Genomic DNA, 21,149 nt, shown 5'->3' on the forward strand with positions numbered 1-21,149 from the left:
CAAAACAAAACATGGCATGCAGCAGAAACCAAGTTTCTGTCATGAAATATTCTGCCTGAAAGCTGCATGTAAAGTTTAGCAGGAACCAGAAAGCTGAAGATGATCTTGTGTGCTGATGGTTTAGTTCACATGAACAGAACAGAGGATGCTTTGGGTTGCAGGTCTTTACTCTCTAGTGCTTACTGCTGGTAGAAGTGAATTGCAGTTTTTCAGTGCAAGTAGGTAAAAATATTCTAACTTTTATCATCTATTAATTATTTCTTCCTGTGTTCACTGACAAAACAAAGCTTGACATGTCAAGATCAGAAATTAAATATACTGACGCCAAGGCAAGACACGAGAAATGTGACAGGATTTGTATGATTTGATGATGGGTACGCATGTTTCTGACATTGTGACACTTGTCTTGTGTTGTGTTGGCCGTCTTATGTAAGTTGTTCTAAAAAATCTGCATTTCATCAGAGGGAAAATATTCATACTAATATGTACAGAAATCTAGACAGTGAATATAAAAATGTAAAAAGAAGAGGTTAATAAGGGGTTAAAATGAGTGAGAGGAGGATGATGGTAAAGAAGGTCAAGACCCAGACTTGGCTGATTCCAGGTGGGAATACAGATGTTGTGCCCATGAGCCAGGTACTTAACCTACATTACTGCACAAGCATCCATCTGTGTGTGTGTGATATTAGGCTCAGGGATAGATCTGTCTGCTGCACTAAGACACACTACCAGAGACTAACACTCACACAGAAATGCTCTGGAAGGAGAGGTGGTAACCTACATTAACCACCATGTCACAGAGCGTATGTGTGTTTGTGTGTGTGTGTGTGTGTGTGTGTGTGTGTGTGTTGGCTGTCAGTTTAGAACTGTCTGCTGCTATTTGTACTTTCTTCACATGTAACACAAGGTGAACATGCACAGACACAACACATTTAATGGCTGGGAAGCCCATTTATGATTGTCAATTAGCCATTTTTTAAATAGAACTATAGAAGAAGTCCAAGTTGTCCCAAAAGAATTTGGTTTCAAGTTAAGATAACTTACTAATCTTGCAGAGTTAGATGAATAGATGGATGGCACTCTCATGTCTGTGTGTTAAGTGGAGCTGGAATCTGGATCTGGTTAGCCTAGCTTAGCATAAAGACTAGCCTGTCCCAGTGAAAAGATACACCTACCACACTTCACAAGCTCACATGGCAGGGCAGTTGCTGCTGGAACTGAAGAACTGGAAAATAAGCCAAATGGTACACTACATGAGCAAAAGGCTTTATGTAAAATGACAAAAAATATATATGATTGATGTTAATTATCAAAGTTCGGGTCAAAGGCAGCACGATGAAGACAATCTCATGGGCTGCACACACATAATCACACACAAACACACACACAGAGGCCTGGGTTGTTGAGTTTGAGTGAGTGATATCCACCATGACTGAAAATACACTTTAAAAGGTGACTTGCACCATGGTAGTGAATGCTTTCAACCAGGGATTGAGACAAAATCAACATAAGGAAACTTGAAGATTACTATTGTAAATAATGAAACACAGTAAATCAGCTGTTCCACTGTGTGTGTATGTACCTCTGTTTAAATGTGTCATAAATCCAGAATAGTAAATGGTCTGATGGATGCCCTCAATCTGAAAATGCAATCTGGGGGTGACTTGTTCTCATGTATTTTTCCACTCAATGATTCTCTTGATTGGTAAGGACTCAGGGCTCAGCTTACCACTGGCCATTGCTCCACTCACTCGTGAAATAGTCCCTTTAATTTGTGACCAGCGCTGCAGCTGGAACAGGCTGCATTTGATCCTCTCTCATTTGAATTTTACCCACTTACCAGAATATGACACGTGGATAGGGACGTGTCTGCATTAGTTTATGTATCTATCCACCACATGTGTTTGCATTTCTTGACGACACTGGAAAACGATTAAGAACAAAGTAGATTAATAGGAGTGTATATCAGTGATACATTTAATATACTGCTAGAAAATGAGATGTCTCGTGGTTCTTCAGCAGCTCCTGAAATGTGTGGTGTACCGCAGGGGTCAGTTCTTGGTACACTTCTGTTCTCTGTGGACACGTTCCCACATCATTCCACTGTTGTAGTCCACTGTAGAATATTGTAAGGCACTTAACAATAGACTGAAGTTTTAGTCCACCCTCCCCTTTCAGATATATTGTGTTGCTTGTGGTTGGTATATAGCATGTTAAATGGTTCATGAGCATGACACACTCGCATATGTAAAAAGTGCGTCAATAACCTAGCATAACTGCCAACACAGATGTAAACAGCTGCTCTCTGCTCATCTGCCAAAGTTCAGAAAAATTACAAAAAGTGAAGATTCCTTGTCTTTGGAAGTGATAACTATCCTGCACATCCAGCTGAAGTAGACTTTAGAAGCATGACAATAACTGTACTGAACATTTACATTTTTGAACATTATCTGAAATAAAAAGCTCAATATGATTTTTTTTTTTTGCATCCAAGAAACGTAACAAAAATCAGGCCCTTATTTCCACCTTACCTTCTGTATAAAGATGACCATGCTATTTTGCCATAAGACCAAGCCCTGTATGTCTGCAGCAGCTCTGCTCCAACTGCTCAAGGATCTGAAGAGTGACATTTAATGAAAAACAAGACAGAGATTACATAATATGTCAGTTTTAGACTACAACCACATTAAGCAAGCAAAACTGAAAACATATCATTTTTTTCTTTCCATCCACACCAAGCCAGTGGTTTTCACACCCAAAAACAGAGCTCCAAAACTATATCCAGAGTGAATAAACCTGAAAACTATCAGACACCTGGTCAGACACTGGTGGCTGAGAAGTCAGCTTTCTGTTGCTTCTAACCCACTCTGTGATCATTCATTTGAATTGTTTGTCAGACAACATTTGGGATTATTAAATAGAGATTTGGTTGACATCTCAGTTTGCAGTGTGTCCACCGACGGAGAACAAAGAAGAGGAGATGAGGAGAAGAGGCATTTTCTTATTGGTTTGATGTTTCAGTCATTCAGCAGCTGCATTAAGTGGACATGAGGGGTTAGTTTAGATGTAGTCTCTGTAGCCTCTGTTCACTGACTTATTGTTACCTTCAGGATTTTAATGTTGTTGCTGGCATCGCTGGATTTTTCCTAAGATGATCATTTCAATGTTTCAGTGTTTTTATATAATATTCTGTTTGAGTGCTTTGTAACTATAATGTATTTATTTACTCTGTTCTGTATTTAACACTCTTTGCTTTCTTTTAAAAAAAGAAAGTGTTGAATACTAAAAAAAAAATGTACAGTCCTTTCTGTCTCCTCAGAGGGAAGGATGAGTGTGTGTGTGTACTTTGTACTTGATAGATATCGCCAACGTGTTAATTAGATTTGTCAGCAGCTCCATGCTCTCAACCAGCCCTTGTGATATTTTATAAGCACACACACACACACTTACAGACTCAGCAAAAAAAAAAAAAACCCAACAAAACGACATTCACTCTTACAAAAGCATGCGCACACACATGCACACACACACACCATCATCCTGCCTAATCCCTTTCAATGTGTGTCCCCCACCCACACACACACACACACACACACACAGACATACAAAGGCACACTTTATCACACCTTTTAACCACTCCACCAGAGCAATAATCACTGACACAAACTCGCACACTGACATGTCAGTCATTTTAACACCATGGTCCCCATGGGACATGGGGGGGGGGGGGTTTCCTCACACTGTTTACACGTGCATGCACACACATGCATTCACACATACACACACGGACACACAGAGCTGTTGTTATGTCAAGAAAAAGCCAGAGAAGGACACGAGGACCTGAAACAAAGAGGAAACATGCTGCTTCACTATTTTAAAGTTGAAATATTCTTTATATTATCTATATATTATAGAGCAAACATGATGTAAAAAAGGATTAAAAAGAGTATGACAACATGATGAGAAAAGAGAGAGGGGAAGGTTAATGAAAAGGACAGTGAAGTCTGCTCATCTGCTCATGAAAATGAGAGACTCAACTCTGACCAGCTGTGTTTTCTAAAGGAAGACATGAGGGAGAGATGGGAAGGACAGATGTAATATCATCCTACATAATGAATGAATAGACAGAGAGATGGAGGACAGGGAGGTTTCTGTTCACTCTGTCCTTATAGGTGGACACACACTCGATAATAGACTTAATGTCATTTTGCAAGACAAGAAAGGAGGAGAAAAAGACCAGATAGGGGGAGGAAAAGAGGGAAAAGAGACCTGAGTAAATGAAATTTGGTAATGGTATAATTATGGAAGAAAAATGGGAAAGGACAACTGTGTGTGTGTGTGTGTGTGTGTGTGTGTGTGTGTGTGTGTGTGTGTGTGTGTGTGTGTGTGTGTGTGAGGCTGCGGCAGACCAGCCAATGGCAAAATGACTTAAATCACCGTGGTAACCTCAAGGCAGATGGGCCCATGCTGTCAAATTAGGCCTGGTAGCTTACCAAACTGCATGCACACATACAGACACACATGGATGCATACACGCACGCACATATGTGCACATGCACACACACACACACACACAATGTGTTTCACACAGAGAAATGTGAGGAAAAAGCAATTTAAGGAAGTGTTTTAGTTAGAGATAGACCTGCAACTACTACAACTCGAGACAGAAAAACAGACAAACAGAAAAAATAATCACCAACTATTTTGGTAATCAGTTTTAGTTTAAGAAAATATGCCAAAACTTTTTGCTGGTTTTAGTCTTTCAAATGTGATGATCTAATGCTGTTCTTTTTCATACATGACGGTAAACAGAAGATATTTTGGTTTTGTTCAAACAAAAGAAGACATTTAAAGATGAGTTTGGGAAATTACAGGTATTTTCATTATTTTCTGAAATTTTATATCCAAAATGATTATTACTTGCAGCCCTAGTTTCAGTGTGGTTCAAGTTTTGCTTGTTATTATTTTTCATTTTCTTTATATTATTTTATCTATTGTTATTTTTAAAAAATATTTACATTAACAAGATTAACAGAACATTTTTCTAGCAGAATGCCACAGCCCTGGAGATAACCTACTCCCAAATGTGAGAGAAGTTTTTGCAAAGTTTAGAAGTAGAAGAATTACAGTAAATTGCAAGAAAAAAGAAAGAAGCTGAAAGAAGTTCTGTTCATAGTAAAAGCAAGTTTGTGGAGAAATTGCCAAAATGTCTACAGATAAAACCGTAAAAATCAGGATAGGTGTACAGAGGAAGGGTGAACACCATATTTACAGTGGAACAGTCCTTTAAAGCAGACAAAAGGTGTGCCCTGCATGAAGGAGCTGCATGAAGCCTCCTCATGACATATTAATGGAAGCCCTACACATGACCTCAGTAGTCCACCGAGGAATCACACACACATGCACACGTCACATCAATGTACCGTATGTTTGTGTGTGTCAGAGGAAGTCAAGTGTTTGAGTTGTCTTGTTAGTCTGAAACGAGCATTGATATTATTAGAAGTATTATTATCAGCCTGATATTGCTTGCATAATGACTTTGTATTGCCTCTATCATGTTTGTGAGTGTACAGGGATCGATTGAATGGGCAGTTTGCAGATTTGTGCAGACTTATGTGCAGTGCTTGTATAGCATGATATTGCACTGAACCGAATATGGCAGCTTGGACTGCAACAGACTGAACATATGACTGAAGTGAAGTCAGCCAGAATCAGCACTGGACGTCAGGCGATATGAACAGTGTGGCATTCACTTACTGATGTACGTACTGAAGTACATTTGAACAGTGATGTGTTCATTTACCAACGTATGTACAGAAGTGTATCTGAATGCTGATGCTGATGCCACTGAGCTCAGGAAAAGAGTGAACAAACTACATAGTGTCTACGAGTCTTGGAATAGAACCGAATGAAGTGATTGGAGTCAGTAAAGTGATTCATGATTTCCACCTCTACTACATCCATGGTCTGCATACATGGACATGTGGTCATACATGCAGATGCCATACATGCAATACATGCACTGAGAGAGAAGTTGAACATACTTCCAAACTGGCTTCAGCTTTATGCCAAGCTGCTGGCTGCTTACTATCAAAACAAAACTCTATCAGCAGCTTTCAGAGCTGCTGAAAGCTCCAAAACAGCTATCAGAGAGTCAGAATTGTCTACTTCATACAGTATATTTACATCACATGTGAGCTATTTAGCTGGAGGTGACTGACAGTGGCTTACTGCCGTTAGTCTTTGCACTATGATCTTTTCCAATCTGATAGAAGGACCAGGTCAGCTATTGTAGTGTTTAAACATGAAAGGACATTTTTGTACCACACGCCTCTTATGAGTGTCTAGTTTAGACAGCACCACGCTAGATTCATGTTTATTCATTCTCTCAGTAAGTCACTTGGGAGCTTACAAGGCAGACTCTTGTTTTTGTCTTTGACTTTGCTATTAGGCTGTTTTTTAAAATTAATTAGAATATAAAGTATAGAGACTGGCTTTTTATTGAGAGAGTTTTTTGTTTTTGTGTGTACACAGTTAGATTAAGACAGAGAGTGTTAGCTAGGTGATGAAATATGACTGTGGGGTATTATTATTATATTATATGTAATAATATATTATACAATTGGGTGCACCTTGTTCCTTGAGTCAGGTCTAGGATGCATGTACACACACACACACACACACACAAACACAATCCAGCTGGTGGCCAGACTTTGAAATGATGCCCTCTGGATTATACAGTACTGTTTTTTGTTCTGTGAATTCAGCTTTTTTGCATTAAAACACGCACACACACGCACACACACACACACACACACACACACACACACACACACACACACACACACACACACACACACACACACACACACATAGATAAAACACAGTGATTGCACTTTTGCTTCATCCCTTTCAGGCCTGTATGTTCTTCCTGTCTCTCTCCTTTATACACACACACACTCCTCAGATGCAGGGCTTTGATAATGGCAAACACACCTCCAGCCTCACACTCCCGCCAGTGTTGGTCTCCCCATTCACCTCCTCCTCCTCATCTTCATCCCTTCTTACACCCCCCCCCATCATATCTCCCTCCTCCTTCCTCCCCCCACTTTCATCCCTCCTTCCCCTTGTGGGGCTGTTGCTAGGGAGCCCTGGCGACCGGGGAGTTTTCTCATTGGACGAGGTGGAATGGAGGTGGTGGAGAAAGGAGTAAGTTGAAAAAGGAGGAGGGATGGAGGAAAGGGGGTGAGTGGGGGGGTTGGAGGAGCACAAAGTGAGATCCAGATGTGCTAATGAGGTGGCATAGTGACCAACATTGCTTCAGCGGGTGATGGAGGCATGGAGGAAAAGATAGGATGGATGGAAACATGGAAGTGAGGAGAGGAGTGAGTGAAAGAACAGAGGGAGTGATAAGCTGATAAGAGAGGACATGGACAAGTAGAAGTAATACGCTAAAAAATGGAGTAATGAAATTAGTTAAAAAGAGAAAGATTGAAAAGGAGTTTTGCATTAGATGGAGACAAACAACGGTCAAATATGATGAGATCATGTTTGCAATGAGAACAAAAGATTGACAGAGATGAGAATAGAGGAGAGGAGGAGGATAGGGAGAGAGAGAGAGGGAGAGGCAATTTAAAACAAGATGGGGAGTGTGAGTAGCGGTGGGGGGTTGAGGGAGATAGAGAGGAAGAGATAGATGGAGTGAGAGACAGAGGGCTAGACTGTACCCTTTCATTTATTTTGGCTGGCACAAAGGAACATTACCTCTGGACAAAAACACACACACTCACACACACATATTCTTGTATTACTATATATGTGAGGGCCTGCCATCGACGGCTCATTTCTTAACATTAAATTAAAACAAATTCTGAACCCAAACCTTAATCTCGAAAGAGCCATTCACCTGTTTCTGCATGTTTATTCCCATCTCCATGTCACATTTTAAAGCATCTTTTGTCTAAAGCAAATCACCTGTTTGCCATACACTTACACTGGCAGCAATCTGGAGTCTTTTTCAAGGACACCTGCACTGCACTAACCTGCCACCTGAGCTACAGACATTATATGGATGTTCTACCCTCCAGGCAGCCATTTCTTTCCATTGTACGATACTATAGTATCCAGTAGAGCTGAAAAAAACTTGATTAATCAACAAGTAAATTGACAGAAAATGAACTTCTATCACTTCTGATATTTAATAATTGAAGTCAATTGTCAAGAAAAGCCCCAAACATTTCCTGTTTCCAGCTTCTCCAATGTGAGGATATGCTGTTGTTCTGTTTCATGATATGTGCAGTGGATTTTTTTTAAATGTATTTATTCAGGGATATTTCACTGAGAGGAAGCCTATCTTTTACAGGAACACTCTGATCACATTCACACAGTTTCACACATTCACACCTAGAGGCTCTGCAGTACAAGTCAAGTCAGTTTTATTTATATAGTGCCAAATCACAACTGTACTCTTTAATTTACTGAGACCCAACATTCCCCCATGAGCAAGCACTTGGTGACAGCAGCAAGGAAGAACTCCCCCTTAATGGGAAGAAACCTCAAGCAGAACCAGACTCTATGTGGGCAGCCATCTGCCTTGACTGGTTGAGTTGAGAGAGAAAGACTGAGGAGGAGAGGGGAGAGAGCGAGCTGGACAGCAGACAGTCTGCAGCTGAAGGTCTCCTGCGAGACAACCACTGTCTGATCTGCCGGCCGCTGAGCAGCTCCACTGGAGCAGTTGTGCTCAAGGGCACCTCAGTGGTAATGTGGGAGGGGGAAATGCTGCTTTGTCACTGCTTTTTCACTTTTCCCCACCCAGCACCCCTAAGAATTATGTCCCTGCTGGGTGATTCTGCAGTGCACAAGTTATGCCACTGCCAACATTCAGTGCCAATGCAGGAAGTAGTTATTTAGCAAGACAGAAAGTATAGATGGGAAATGCCGGGAAGTAGATGGGTACGTAGCACATTTGACTTTCATGCCAGAGCCAGGAGCTGGTGTCCCATCCGAGACCAACGTGTAATGTAATTTTTTCACCTTTATCCAATCTTTTCCTAACCTTCCCTAACCTCACTATTTTAACTGTAGCCATACCTTAACCGTATCCAAACCACAGTTGTTTCCATTCAGATTTCAGTTGTAAACCAGCACAAACTACAGGATCACATTCTTATTTGTCTAAAGGCTGGTCTTATGCTTATTCAGGAGGCAAAATATTCTAACCCTAAACTCCAGTATACTACAACATAATGTCAATTTGTTTATGCTGACCTGCTCTGTTCGCAATCACCAGTACATACTCATTATAATCTTAAAAATAATTTGTAATGCTATATCAGTGTCATAATCAGCCTTTATATGTGCATTGGTCTCCTAGTCGGACAATATTTTGTCCTTTCAGGACACACACACACACACACACACACACACACACACACACACACACACACACACACACACACACACACACACACACAGGTAGGCAGGCTGCAGTGATGATTCAGCTCTAATGAGCCATTTCCAGTGGAGCAGAGCTGCAGTGGTCCTGTCATAAGCCTCTGGCTGAGCCCTCAGAGCCGACCTAACATTTATTTAACCTCCAGCTGGCTGCAGCCCTCTCATCTGCTACAGTGCACGCTCACTGAGTCACTAGTAGTGCTGTTTGATGACCTGCTCGTGTGGATTCCAAGCTAAATGCTATACAATATAATGAGCATCATTTGATGTTGAAACATAATGGCAATGGTTATGTGAAATAACACAAAAATATGACATTGCCTTGGTCAGGATCATATAATAAATGGTCAATAATGTGTGGTCTTGTGAATTTAACGTTGTTTTGTTGTTCGATTTGAAAAAAAAAACAATTCTTGAAAACCATTTGTAGTGCTGCTGAGCATATTTGGGTGGCTGCCAGGTCCCAGTGGGTGGGTGTGGTTTTTGATTGTGAACAGTGTGCCTGGAGGGATCACTAAATGGTCTCTTTGTATGTCATGAATACATGATGTCGTGACAAAGGTGAGAGGGGATGTCTTTAGTGTGATTTGGATGTCAGCAGGAGGTCTTCAATATTTCAGATGAAGTACGGAGGAGGAGGGTTCTTTGTTAAGTCATGTAGAAACACACCAAAGAAGAAAACTGTCAGGAAGCCTTGCTGCAAACAGGTCCTGGTGATTTTTGTTGAAAGGATACTGTAATGTACTGTAGATGTTCTATGTTTTATTTACGTCCATGTTTACTTGCTTGCAGTCAACTTCTTCAAATTCTTGCCTTTTCTGCTGCATTGCTGTGTTAATTTGCATGCTACCGCCACCCGTGGATCTGTGGAATAATGTGAAATCATAGGCAGGAATGTGTATTGCATCACTTGCATGCTCTTTTGTGTGCCCTTCTGTGGGTGCATGAGAACTAACAATACGAGGACCCACTCATAAAATATTGCTCCATAGTGCTACTAGTGGTCAAAAACACTGGTACCTTTAATCTGCAACTGAAAATGTTCCAAGCAAATGTTTCCTCCAATTGAAAAACGTTTGGTAAAAACCACCAATCCTGAGCCTTTTTAGAGGTAAAAGTCTTCAGTAGGGATGAATGGGTTTGTAGTATTGAGAGATAAGCTAACACATTGATGGTTTTGGTCTTTAATGGGATTTGTTGACGATACCAATATAAAGGATATCACCAGCTTTAAACCTTTGAGTAACCTTTGACAATCAACCCCCCCACCCACCCTCACCCCACCCCTAATAATGATTATTATCTAATATTAGTGGTCAATGGCTGTTACTTGATATGAAGTATGATTGGGCAGATGAGCAGGCCTTTAGAGCCATGTATTGTGGTCTTTATTCACGTATGTATTCATCTGTTTCAACACATGCCTTTGTGTGTGTGTGTGTGTGTGTGTGTGTGTGTGTGTGTGTGTGTGTGTATGTGTCTCTCCCACTAACACACACTAGGATGGACTAATGTGTGTTAGACGGGAGACTGACCTTCCTACTCCTTTCTTAGGCAGTGTTACAACTTCTGGCATGTTATGACCACTCCTGTCTTATTTGCACCTCTTCGTTTTTTCTTTTCTCTCAGTTTCATTCTTCATCTCAACAACAACATCTCTACAATCTTATTCATCTCTCTCTGTTTCCTCCTTATTATGTCAGGTTATGTGTCAAGTCTGTTCACTTTTCTGCAGCTATGGAACACACCTCATTCACATTGAATTAGTGACTTTCCCTTAAATGCACTTTCGGATCTGTACGTTTTTTTTTAAATTGTAGATGCAGAGGTACTCAAATACATGATAATATCTGCCAATATCCAATATAATATCCAAGATAATACCCAATATCCACCATTCAGAACTCCATCTTTGTGTGTCACTTCCATCTATTTCTTTTTCAGTTCTTCCTCTGTCCTCTAACACCACATCTTCTCTGTCTCTCTGTTGTTTTTCTATTTCCTCGTTTTGTCTGCTGATCTCTATCTGCCTGCGTCTTTAACCTCTTTCCCCGTTGTCTCTCCTCCCCCCAGCCTCCCTCTACTGTCTGCCTGCCTCCATCCTGTCTTTGTGGACTTGATGGGTTGAAACTGACAGGGGGTAACAAACTGATTGGGGTCCCCCCGCCTCTTGTATTTCCTGTTCAGACAGTATGAGCTGACTTTGGTTCACAGTTCTGGATGAGCTGCAGAGGATTTGGATGGCTTGACATGATGTGGTCTTGTTGTCTGCTCGGCTTGTTTTTTCATGTGTGAATTGTTTTGTGTGTGTGTGTGTGTGTGTGTGTGTGTATAAATATACAGTATATGGGAGACACAAAATTGCTAATACGGGTTGGACTTATACAGAGTTCATGGCCGATATTTCTCTTTTATTAAAAACTAGTATCTGATATGATGGATATGATGCAATAGGACTGATGTGATATTTATCATTCCAGTGATTGTAGTGTTGACTCATTGCCTACTGTCCCTTAATGCCTCACACCACTGTTGTGTTTGTCATCTGCAATTATAAGCTGTAATAGATCATTCTCATGAAGGACATTTTGACTCATCACAGCAAGATAAGCACAAATATAACTCATAACATTAAAAGGAACCTGCTCTGCTAACATTATGGCGTTTTTCCATTTTTTGGGGGGGTAGTCACACCGAGCCATGACTTGAGTCGAGCTGGCACGCTGTGAGTGTTTTTCCTTTACACAGCAGGCAAGTAGTTTACCTGTTGGAGGTGTACTAGTTGTCTGTAGCTCTTCATCAAACATCATCATCACTGTGGCTGTTTCTGCTTGTACTATTCCTCCCTGCATTATTTCTAACTGATCGCTCAACAAAGAGCTCCAAATATCTCTGTTTTTTAGTGTTGCTAATGAAGGTCTGCTAATTCGGTAAGGAACGCATTTCCTGTAAATTCTTCGCAATAATAGTCTCCCATTATGTGGTCATTTAAAAGCTTTTAATATGAAGCAGTAAAGCAGGAAATGTTGGGTTTGCATCTGTGGTAACTTGACCTGACTGATACAGCTGCCCCTCGGTAGGCTTCTGGATAGCTAGCCAATCAGAACACAGTGCGCTCATCGAGAGGGGGGCTTTAAAGAGACAGGAGCTAAGACTGCCTGTTTCAGATGGAGGCTGAACTGAGAGGCTGCATAAAGGGTCAGTATAAGATAAATAAGGAGTTTTTTGGACTGTGAATCATGCAAAGTGACTCTAGTGGAGTCCCAGAATAAAAATATAGAGCTGGAAATAAGCATAATAGATCTGCTTTAATGATGGCTCTTCCATTTACTAGTAAGCATCAGCAGTCTATCAGCATGAATAAAAGCAGAGCCTTGGAACACCTAAATGGAATACAAGTATGATTAGTGTTAGTATTCACGCAAGTGTTTAAAAGGTCAAAATGTCTACTGTGAGAAAGGTTGCTTGCTGTTTCTTTTCACAGACTGTAGCTGGCGTAGAAGAGTAGATATATGTTTTGTCTGCTGGCTTGACTGGGTTGTTTCTTTTGGTGGAAGGCTTCTTTTTTTGAGAATAAATGTGGAAATCAGACAAGGAGAGGAAAGATCGCCTCACTCTGCACAGTTAATAGTAGTAGCAGCTGTAATTTTACTATGTATGTATGAAAAGAATGATGTATGAAAGATAAGAAGACATAAATGTTCAATGTAGAGAGTACCAAGAAAGGAAATTAAAGTGCAGAAATAGGATTAACAATGGTAGCAGTTGTAGTAATAACACTGGTAAAAGTAGTAGTAGTCAGTGCTTGAATTAGTTTGGTACAAAGTAACAACACATTACCACCACTTTCTAATAAATGTACGCACACATGTAATTATTGTGTTGGTAAAATGTCTGTTTCCTGTTCAAACAAGCCACAAGATGAGGCAAAAATATGTGGCTGTGTGACATATAGTATTAGCTCTTTTCCACAACAACTTACCGAAACATAACATGTTGCCATTTTCAAAGGTTCTGCTTTTTTGTGCTTTTCACTGTTCCCTCATCACCTCCGTTTTACTAGTGTATGGTGAAAACACAAGAAACGGCTCAGGTTTTTTCAGTTTTTACACCCAAACACTCAATATTGGGAATGTTTTATTTTTGCCATCAAAATATTCAGATTGAAAGCACAAAATATCAGCTTCAGTCCAAATGTATTGGGCTTGCAAGTCCAGATCAGTCGAACCGTGCTAATGACAAGTCTCACAGGTATCCCTGCAGGTGTGTGTGTGTGTATTCTCATTGCTGCAGGTGGCGGTCATCATTTATTAAGAGGCCTCGTAAAAGAGGCTGTGTGGACACAGGAAGTGCTTCAGCTCACATCACCCCGGGAACTCTGAGATTGATTTATCTGGGATCGAGCTGCAGGGCACTTCCCCTCAGGGCTGGAAACACACACACACACGCACACACACACACACACACACACACACACACACACACACACACACACACGTATTTGAACAGTCAATCAACTCTGTATCCTTTCCTCTCCTGTGTCTTTTTACAGCTCCCCCTCTCTGCTGTTTCTTTCTTTTCATCTCTCCCCTCTTGCATGACCCTCAGGGCCATCTTTTTCATTTTTTATCACCTCTCTTTCTCTCCATCCAGCCCTGTCATTCCCCTCCTGCTCTTTCTCTTTACTGCATTTCGATAAATAAAACCAGTGAAACCTGATCATCTTCCCACCGCATCCCCACTTTGTCTCATCTCCTCTCTCACTCTCTCTTTCCATTCGCTCTTTCTCTCCCTTTCCATTAAAAGTGGGTCATTCTGCAACATCGAGCCACAGCTCCTTCCAAGCATGACATCCACATACATACACGTATCGCCTGGCAACCACTCGCTCACCCCGCACCCCTTCCATCCTCTATTCTTGTTTCCTCCATCTTACCTTCCCTGGAGGTTGTGCTCGGTGCAGAGGGCTGGGTTTGCAATTTGACACCGCTTTGTTTTGTCCCTGCTCTGCTTCCGTAGAGGGGCTGAGGGTTAATTGAGGAGGCTTTGTCTAGGAAAGGAGGGTTAATTTCACACATACACATAATGTCAATAGACATACAGTGGAAGGTTTCAGCAACATTTTACAATGCTGCAGCTAATCTAAAGGGAAGTGAAGCATTTTTCTTAGAGGTGAAATGTAGAAGTTAGAGTTTGATCAATGTCAATGCCATTTAATGGCTGATATTGATGTTTTGTGCCACATGACAAATTCTTTAACATTATCAGGCCAACAAAGTCCAAAAAATATTTAGACTTTAGACATTTAACTTAGGAGGCAGCAACAGCATGAAAGTTCATTTTTGTACTTGGAAACAAAGAAACAAACAAAAAAAAAGACCACTTACTAGCTTTATCCTGAGCTTTCAACATTGCATCTCACAGTCTTCTTCTGTGGATGGAGTTTAATGGGGAAGACTCCATCTGCTGAGAAATACTGTTGAAAACTTTTTCCTGAGAACCTGAACCACATCTCAAGGTCTAAGCAGATGGATTTCAAATGATGATCATGAGATATGATTGAAAACTCTGGAATAAGCAAATGAGGGGGGCTTTTTGGTGTTTTTCTTTTTCTTTTTAAGCATCCAGGAAACCAGGTCCTAATACTATTACTGCTATTAGAGTGAGATATTACTTACTAGTATTTGTATATTGTATTTGTAAGTCCAAAAATTCTTGTATTTTTTATTTATATTTCATGCTCTGGATTTGAGTAGCCGTCATTAAAACAGAGCTTTTCAGCAGCCAACTCTCATATCTCAGATTTTAGAGCCTTAGTTGAAAGTTCATGCTTTCAATTGCATAACACACAGCGATAATGTTTCCACAGATGTTATCACAGAATGTACTCACTGTGATGGATTACCCAGCATAAGCAAGTTTTAAGTTTCCGCCTCTTTCCAGTTGATTTGAAATGAGGTGAAGTCAGTGACTGTCTGCAGTGTAGGAGAAAGCTCCACCAAGGGTTGCGTCAGAAGATTTCCAATGATAATTTCTGCTTAGGTTTTTTATCAGTGAGAAAATCACTTTCGTAGAAAAGAAAGATATGCACACACTTTGTTTGGTAAGATGACATCCACAAATCAACACACTTAACACAGATCTGTTTTACTGCATCATTTAAAAATCCTTTGGTGAAAAGAAACATCAGAAATCAGGTGAGGGAACCTAAAGCTCAAATATTTCTTGGTTATAGGATGACATTTCATGATACAAATTTAGAAACAACGCAGTAACATTTATGACTTCTACTGCTGCCATCACAAATCAAAAAACATCAAAACATCAACCCAACACCTCTTACACAATGGTTGTCATAGCAACCCCTTTTAAAGGACATCTATACCAAGGAAATGATGTCATTGTCATAGACATTTCCCCCATAACGTCTTTAGCATGTGACCTGTGACCTTTGAGTGTGTGCATGAGCCATTTATTGCCATGACCTATGTGTGTGTGTGTGTGTGTGTGTGTGTGTGTGTGTGTGTGTGTGTGTGTGTTTGGCATAGTAATGGATTAGGTTAAAAGGCCATGGCTGGAGGCTGAATAGGAGGTTGGGGGGTGGGAGATAATATTCATGTATGGAGGTGTACGGTACATATAACACACACACATGCACACACAGAGCCTCTGGGACAGTCATTAGTGAATTTGGTGAGTGCTAGACCTGTTATAGATCAGCAGGGAATAGCAGGTGATAGACTGGACATCAAAGTGCCCACATGCACCTCATGAATACACACTCCTTATTGTCCCATGAGGCTGGTGAAAGCAGGTCAGCGAAAGCTACACTGAGGTGTGTTTGATGGATCAGTCATTTCTTTATTCACTTCACACATTAAGTGCGGTCTTTACTTTTTACAACCTGTGTAGAAACAGTGTTTACTGCTGGATGTTTTATTTAATCAGAGCCAGCCTACTGCTTCTTCTGTTGTTTCAGTTTAAAGAAACACTCCAGCATTTTGGGAAATATTCTATCATAAAATTAAAAGAATGAATCATTGCATCAACATAAATATTTTGTACCAAAGGTCTTGAAAAGGATATCACCTTGAAAGCGATTCCTTAAAGAGTTTGTTTTTATGCCTGTTTAATGGAGATGTCTAAATTGCATAGAATAGATGGTTCAGGATGTCAGTATTCTACTTGCAGATAATGTATACAGTGGTAATGTAGTAAGACAATCTGTACTCTGACAGAAGTCCCATCTATTGAGATCTGAGGATAGATTTACAAAGCATGACTAATGTGCTGTAATCAAATTAAGATCAGATGTTGCTCAGTATTTTCAGCTTCAGTTCACCATATTCACTGTAAGTCATTATTTTACAATCCAAGCTCTCTTGTGGATAATTGTGTTCACTATGTGTTTATTCTCAGCTGAGACGTAATTACAAAAGTACAGTAAGTTAACTCAACTGACTGATTGCAAAAGTTAATTTATTTTTGAGGTTTTATAGTTTACAGTTAATTGTATTCACATTGCATCTCAGGTGTGAAGCAGTCCCTTATGAAATATAACTATAAAGAAAACACAGAGCATTGGGTCCTGAGAACTAAGACTAAAAAGCAGTCCTGTGTAAAAATAAAGCTAAAGGTGAACCTCTGGTGATCATATAGGCTGAGGGTATCCTGCTGATCAGGCTGATTGAAGTGGTAGCTAGAAATAGCCATTCAACCAAAAACCAGCAAAACACATCACAGATAACATAATATGTAGTCTGGTCAACTGATCATCATCAAATGTTAGAAATTTAATGTAGTACAAAATCGAAACACTCAAGACCCAAGTAAGTCAGCTACTTCAAAATTATATCCAAGTACAGTAATTTGATATAATACAGTGTGTCTGAATCCATACAGAGGCTTTGGAGATTTAGATCAATGTAATTAACACACATACAAAGAACTGTACATTATGGAACCATTTACACACAAATACACAGGGAACAATCAAAATGTGGAGTAGCAGAGGCTGAAGGTTCCAGTGACAGTCATTGTACACTAAATGTTTTTAAGTGTAACCACTGCATGTCTTATGCAATCCGTCCATTAACTATAATCTCCAGTAACCTCTGCTCAATGAACCCTCCTTAAACCAGCACCCAGAATCATCGTATTTCAAATATTTTGTCGTTTTTGAATATAGTGCTGCTGCAGTGGCGAGGTCAGTTCAAACAGAGTGTTGTTGGGGTGAAGTCAGATAAGGTTGAGAACTTCAGGCCTGTTCCCAGTACAGTGCTGCTGCTAAACAAGATGACAAGGAGAGTCTGTATTGTATGTTTCAGCATTATTACACAGCACTGCAGCCTTACTCACATACACATTCTCCTCAAGTAGGGCATACTACTACTGTGCCCCTTGGCAATGCACTTAACCCAGTTAAACATTTCTTCCCCAGATGTTCAATATGTGTCATACTGTAGTCAGAGGGGATATGTTGCTTAAATACACAACGGATGAACTCTTTAGTCATCAGATCGAGTTAAATATGATGCAATAGCTTATAAAGGCTGATAGTTTAAAAGTTCAACCACTCTGAATGTGCTTTTTACTACACAGCTGTGTACATGATAAATTTATTTATATTCCTACTGTATGAAAAAGTTCATTGTAAAGTGAGCTACCCTCAACAATTCTTACTCTTGTGAATTAATTATGAGCTACAAGTATGTGGATCCATTAAAGGAACATTTCTCTGATTTTTCCACATCAAAGCAGTTGCACGTTTGTATTGTCTACAGCTCATGCCAGTGTTCTCTTTAATTAGCTGTAACATCCCATGTTACTTAGATGAGCCCAAAATAGCCTTCAGTAGATGCAAGCAGAGAACACTGTTATTTTTTAACCTCTTCCACTCCCGCCCCCCTACTATAGACCCATTTTTTGGGGGGACAGGGGATATTTAGGGGGAGATAGCAGGTCAATAGTATATACCAAATACAAGTGGTATACACCATCTGAAAGCAAGTAATAAATCTGTAATGAACATTGTGTTTTGGTTAGGCACCTATTCAAATTTTGAAAGAACATCAAGATGGAAGTATTTGATGACCACTCCCATGCTCAGTTATGTCTCATAAGTTGTTTCATCAATTTTTGGGTTGATACTTTTTGCTATACAGATTTGGTACAAAACCATTTTTAACCACTCGAGAATTGATGAAAATGGTCAAAAATCCCTTCAAAATACCACTTTAAGACACTGAGACCTTGAAGAACACCATAGAAAAATTCATGCTGTGATTTCGGATCAAAAACTTTTGACAGATTTGGAGATTTCTGTAAGAATTGCATTTTTCAGCAATTGGATGGTGCACAGAAACCCCCTTATTGTCAATATACCTAGGAAAGCCATACATCCTCTGAATGCCTGAGTTCTCTAGTTTGTGGTTGTTATGTTTCATGAGGCTGTGATTATCCTAGAGGTCACAATAGGTTATTTTATACACTGAGGTGAGAAAATGGTCACACTACAATGAAATGGCTACTATGGGGACTAACATCATCACGCATGAATACAGTTGGGCTCATTGAATCCACAAGAGTCTCAGCTTTCCAGTCATACCTAATTACATATTACATACATAATTTATGCAATTCCAAGACGGTTTAGGGACCCCAGTATGCAGAAATATTCAAATAGACCATTTTTAGAATAGGTGAAAATAGCACATTTACACTGCATGCAAAAAACTGCCCAAATTTGCCCAAAATTGCATGAGATTATCTTAAAGTGGGCATGTCTGTGAAGGAGAGACTCGTGGGTAACCAGAGAACACATTTTCTCACATATCTTGAGGTGAGAGGTCAAGGGACCTCTTTGAAAATAGCCATGCTAGTTTTTCCCTCAACAAAATTTAGCCTAACTTTGGAGCGTTATTTAGCCCCCTTCCTGACAAGCTAGCATAACATGGTTGGTACCAATGGATTCCAATGGATTAGGTTGCCTAGTTTCATATGATACCAGTATTCTCATTGTAGTTTTAAAACTGAGTCAGCTACAGCCTCTGAAAGACAGTAATGTTACCCGCGGACACCGGCGTCCTTGGGGAGTGAAAGAGGTTAATGTTCAACCATTGCCAGACACAGAAACCAGGAATCGTTGCTGGACTGGGTTTAACCATGGACAACAGAGTCATTTTGCTGATGATGCTGATGATTCTGTTGCTGTGAAAACCAATCAGTACCAAGTTCAGTTACAACACATGTATTGTGATCTGTCTTAAACTACATTGAAAGACACAGGAAGTCATGTTTCTCAGCAATTCTTTGGGACATTTGCTGAATAGGCATTTGTTTTCTGAAGTGCATTACTAGATCTATATCTTTTTTACACCCAGTGGATGTGCAGTATTGAGGATGGACATTTGTACTTAACTGTCTAAAAAGCAAAAGTCAATTATGTTTATGCTTGAAATTGACTTATTACTATAAGTAATACGTTGCCTTCAAATAATTTGACTTATCATCATAAGTTTGTAAAGTAACAGTATGGTTTTAATGTATTGACTGGGGTATTTTTGTCACTGTAGCATAAACACAGTGTGTGTCTGTGTGTATTTTATATTCTCATACAGGCTTTTCTACAGTCCTCCAGGCAGACTGTGTGAGTTTCTTTGTATGTGTGAAGGTGCAGCAGCAGCAACACAGAAAAGAAGGACAACAAGAAAGAGGGAAAGAGCATCCTGTGATCCTTAGGGCAGTAGCTGGCGTACAGACAAGCTCTTTGAAAGCATAAACACACAGTTGAAGAAACAACACTGAGGCAGACAGTCCTAAGGCGTGTGTGCGCTGCTGTCTGCTCTGCTGTATCTTCTGCTTCTTCCTCTGCTTAGGCTAACAAAGACTAATGAGAAATCAGCATATATGACTGTAGTCTGTTCAGACTTCTTTTATTGCAATGGTCTCTCTTTGCACAACAAATTTGAGCCGACCAGGCTCAAGTTAAACATATTCTGTATTATACCATGGTCTAACTTATAACCTACAACCTCTGATATGACCACAGACATTCAATATGCTTGTTTAACATAATATCTTTGGAGAAACACTGATTCCATATATGTCCAACCCTTGTGAGAAGCTTTCTGTTTAAACTGATAAATGAACAGTGAGGCAGAATGCTCACAGTACATTACATCGCCATTTGTTTGGTCAACAGAATTCAAGAGATTTTAATATTTTTATTTTCTCTTTATGTCTCATCAGGTCTGCTAAGCGGTTACGGCAGAGTGGGTAGACAGGCAAAAGATAAGTGTGCACATCAGTGAAGGTAAGTTCTGTTAAGTAGACTACTGTATTAATAATGTACATTCATAGCAATCCCTCCCTTGTTTTTTACATATTCCTTGAGCTCACATATGAGGCAGAGGACATTTTCACTCTCATTCATCTGTAGAGGTTGCTTCACCTCATAAGTAAAGTCTTACAGTGTAAGCATGATGTTATGGAAATGTTTCTCGTATGTGATTGGGAATATTGATTATGTATTGGCAGCAAAATAGCGTCTGTACTTTTTTGTGCTCTTCCTTACCTTTAGCTCACCTAAAAGGAAAAACAAGTATCCAGCTCATGATTACCAAGCTTCAGACTTTGGTGCTTGACTGGCGGCACTGCTTGGCTGTCTTCTGCCTCACATTATTGACACACATCAA

General features: G+C 40.0%; 1 protein-coding gene across 1 annotated transcript in view; it reads left to right on the plus strand.

Moving 5' to 3' along the window:
- Nucleotides 1–21,149, plus strand: part of nfasca (neurofascin homolog (chicken) a) — a 141,345-nt gene that overhangs the window by 48,625 nt on the left and 71,571 nt on the right. The window contains exon 5 of the mRNA XM_042405501.1: nucleotides 20,704–20,767. The gene's annotated coding sequence lies outside the window, so the exon portion shown is untranslated. The remainder of the gene's footprint in view (nucleotides 1–20,703; nucleotides 20,768–21,149) is intronic.

This window comes from Thunnus maccoyii, chromosome 3, assembly GCF_910596095.1.
Source record: "Thunnus maccoyii chromosome 3, fThuMac1.1, whole genome shotgun sequence".
NCBI lineage: Eukaryota > Metazoa > Chordata > Actinopteri > Scombriformes > Scombridae > Thunnus > Thunnus maccoyii.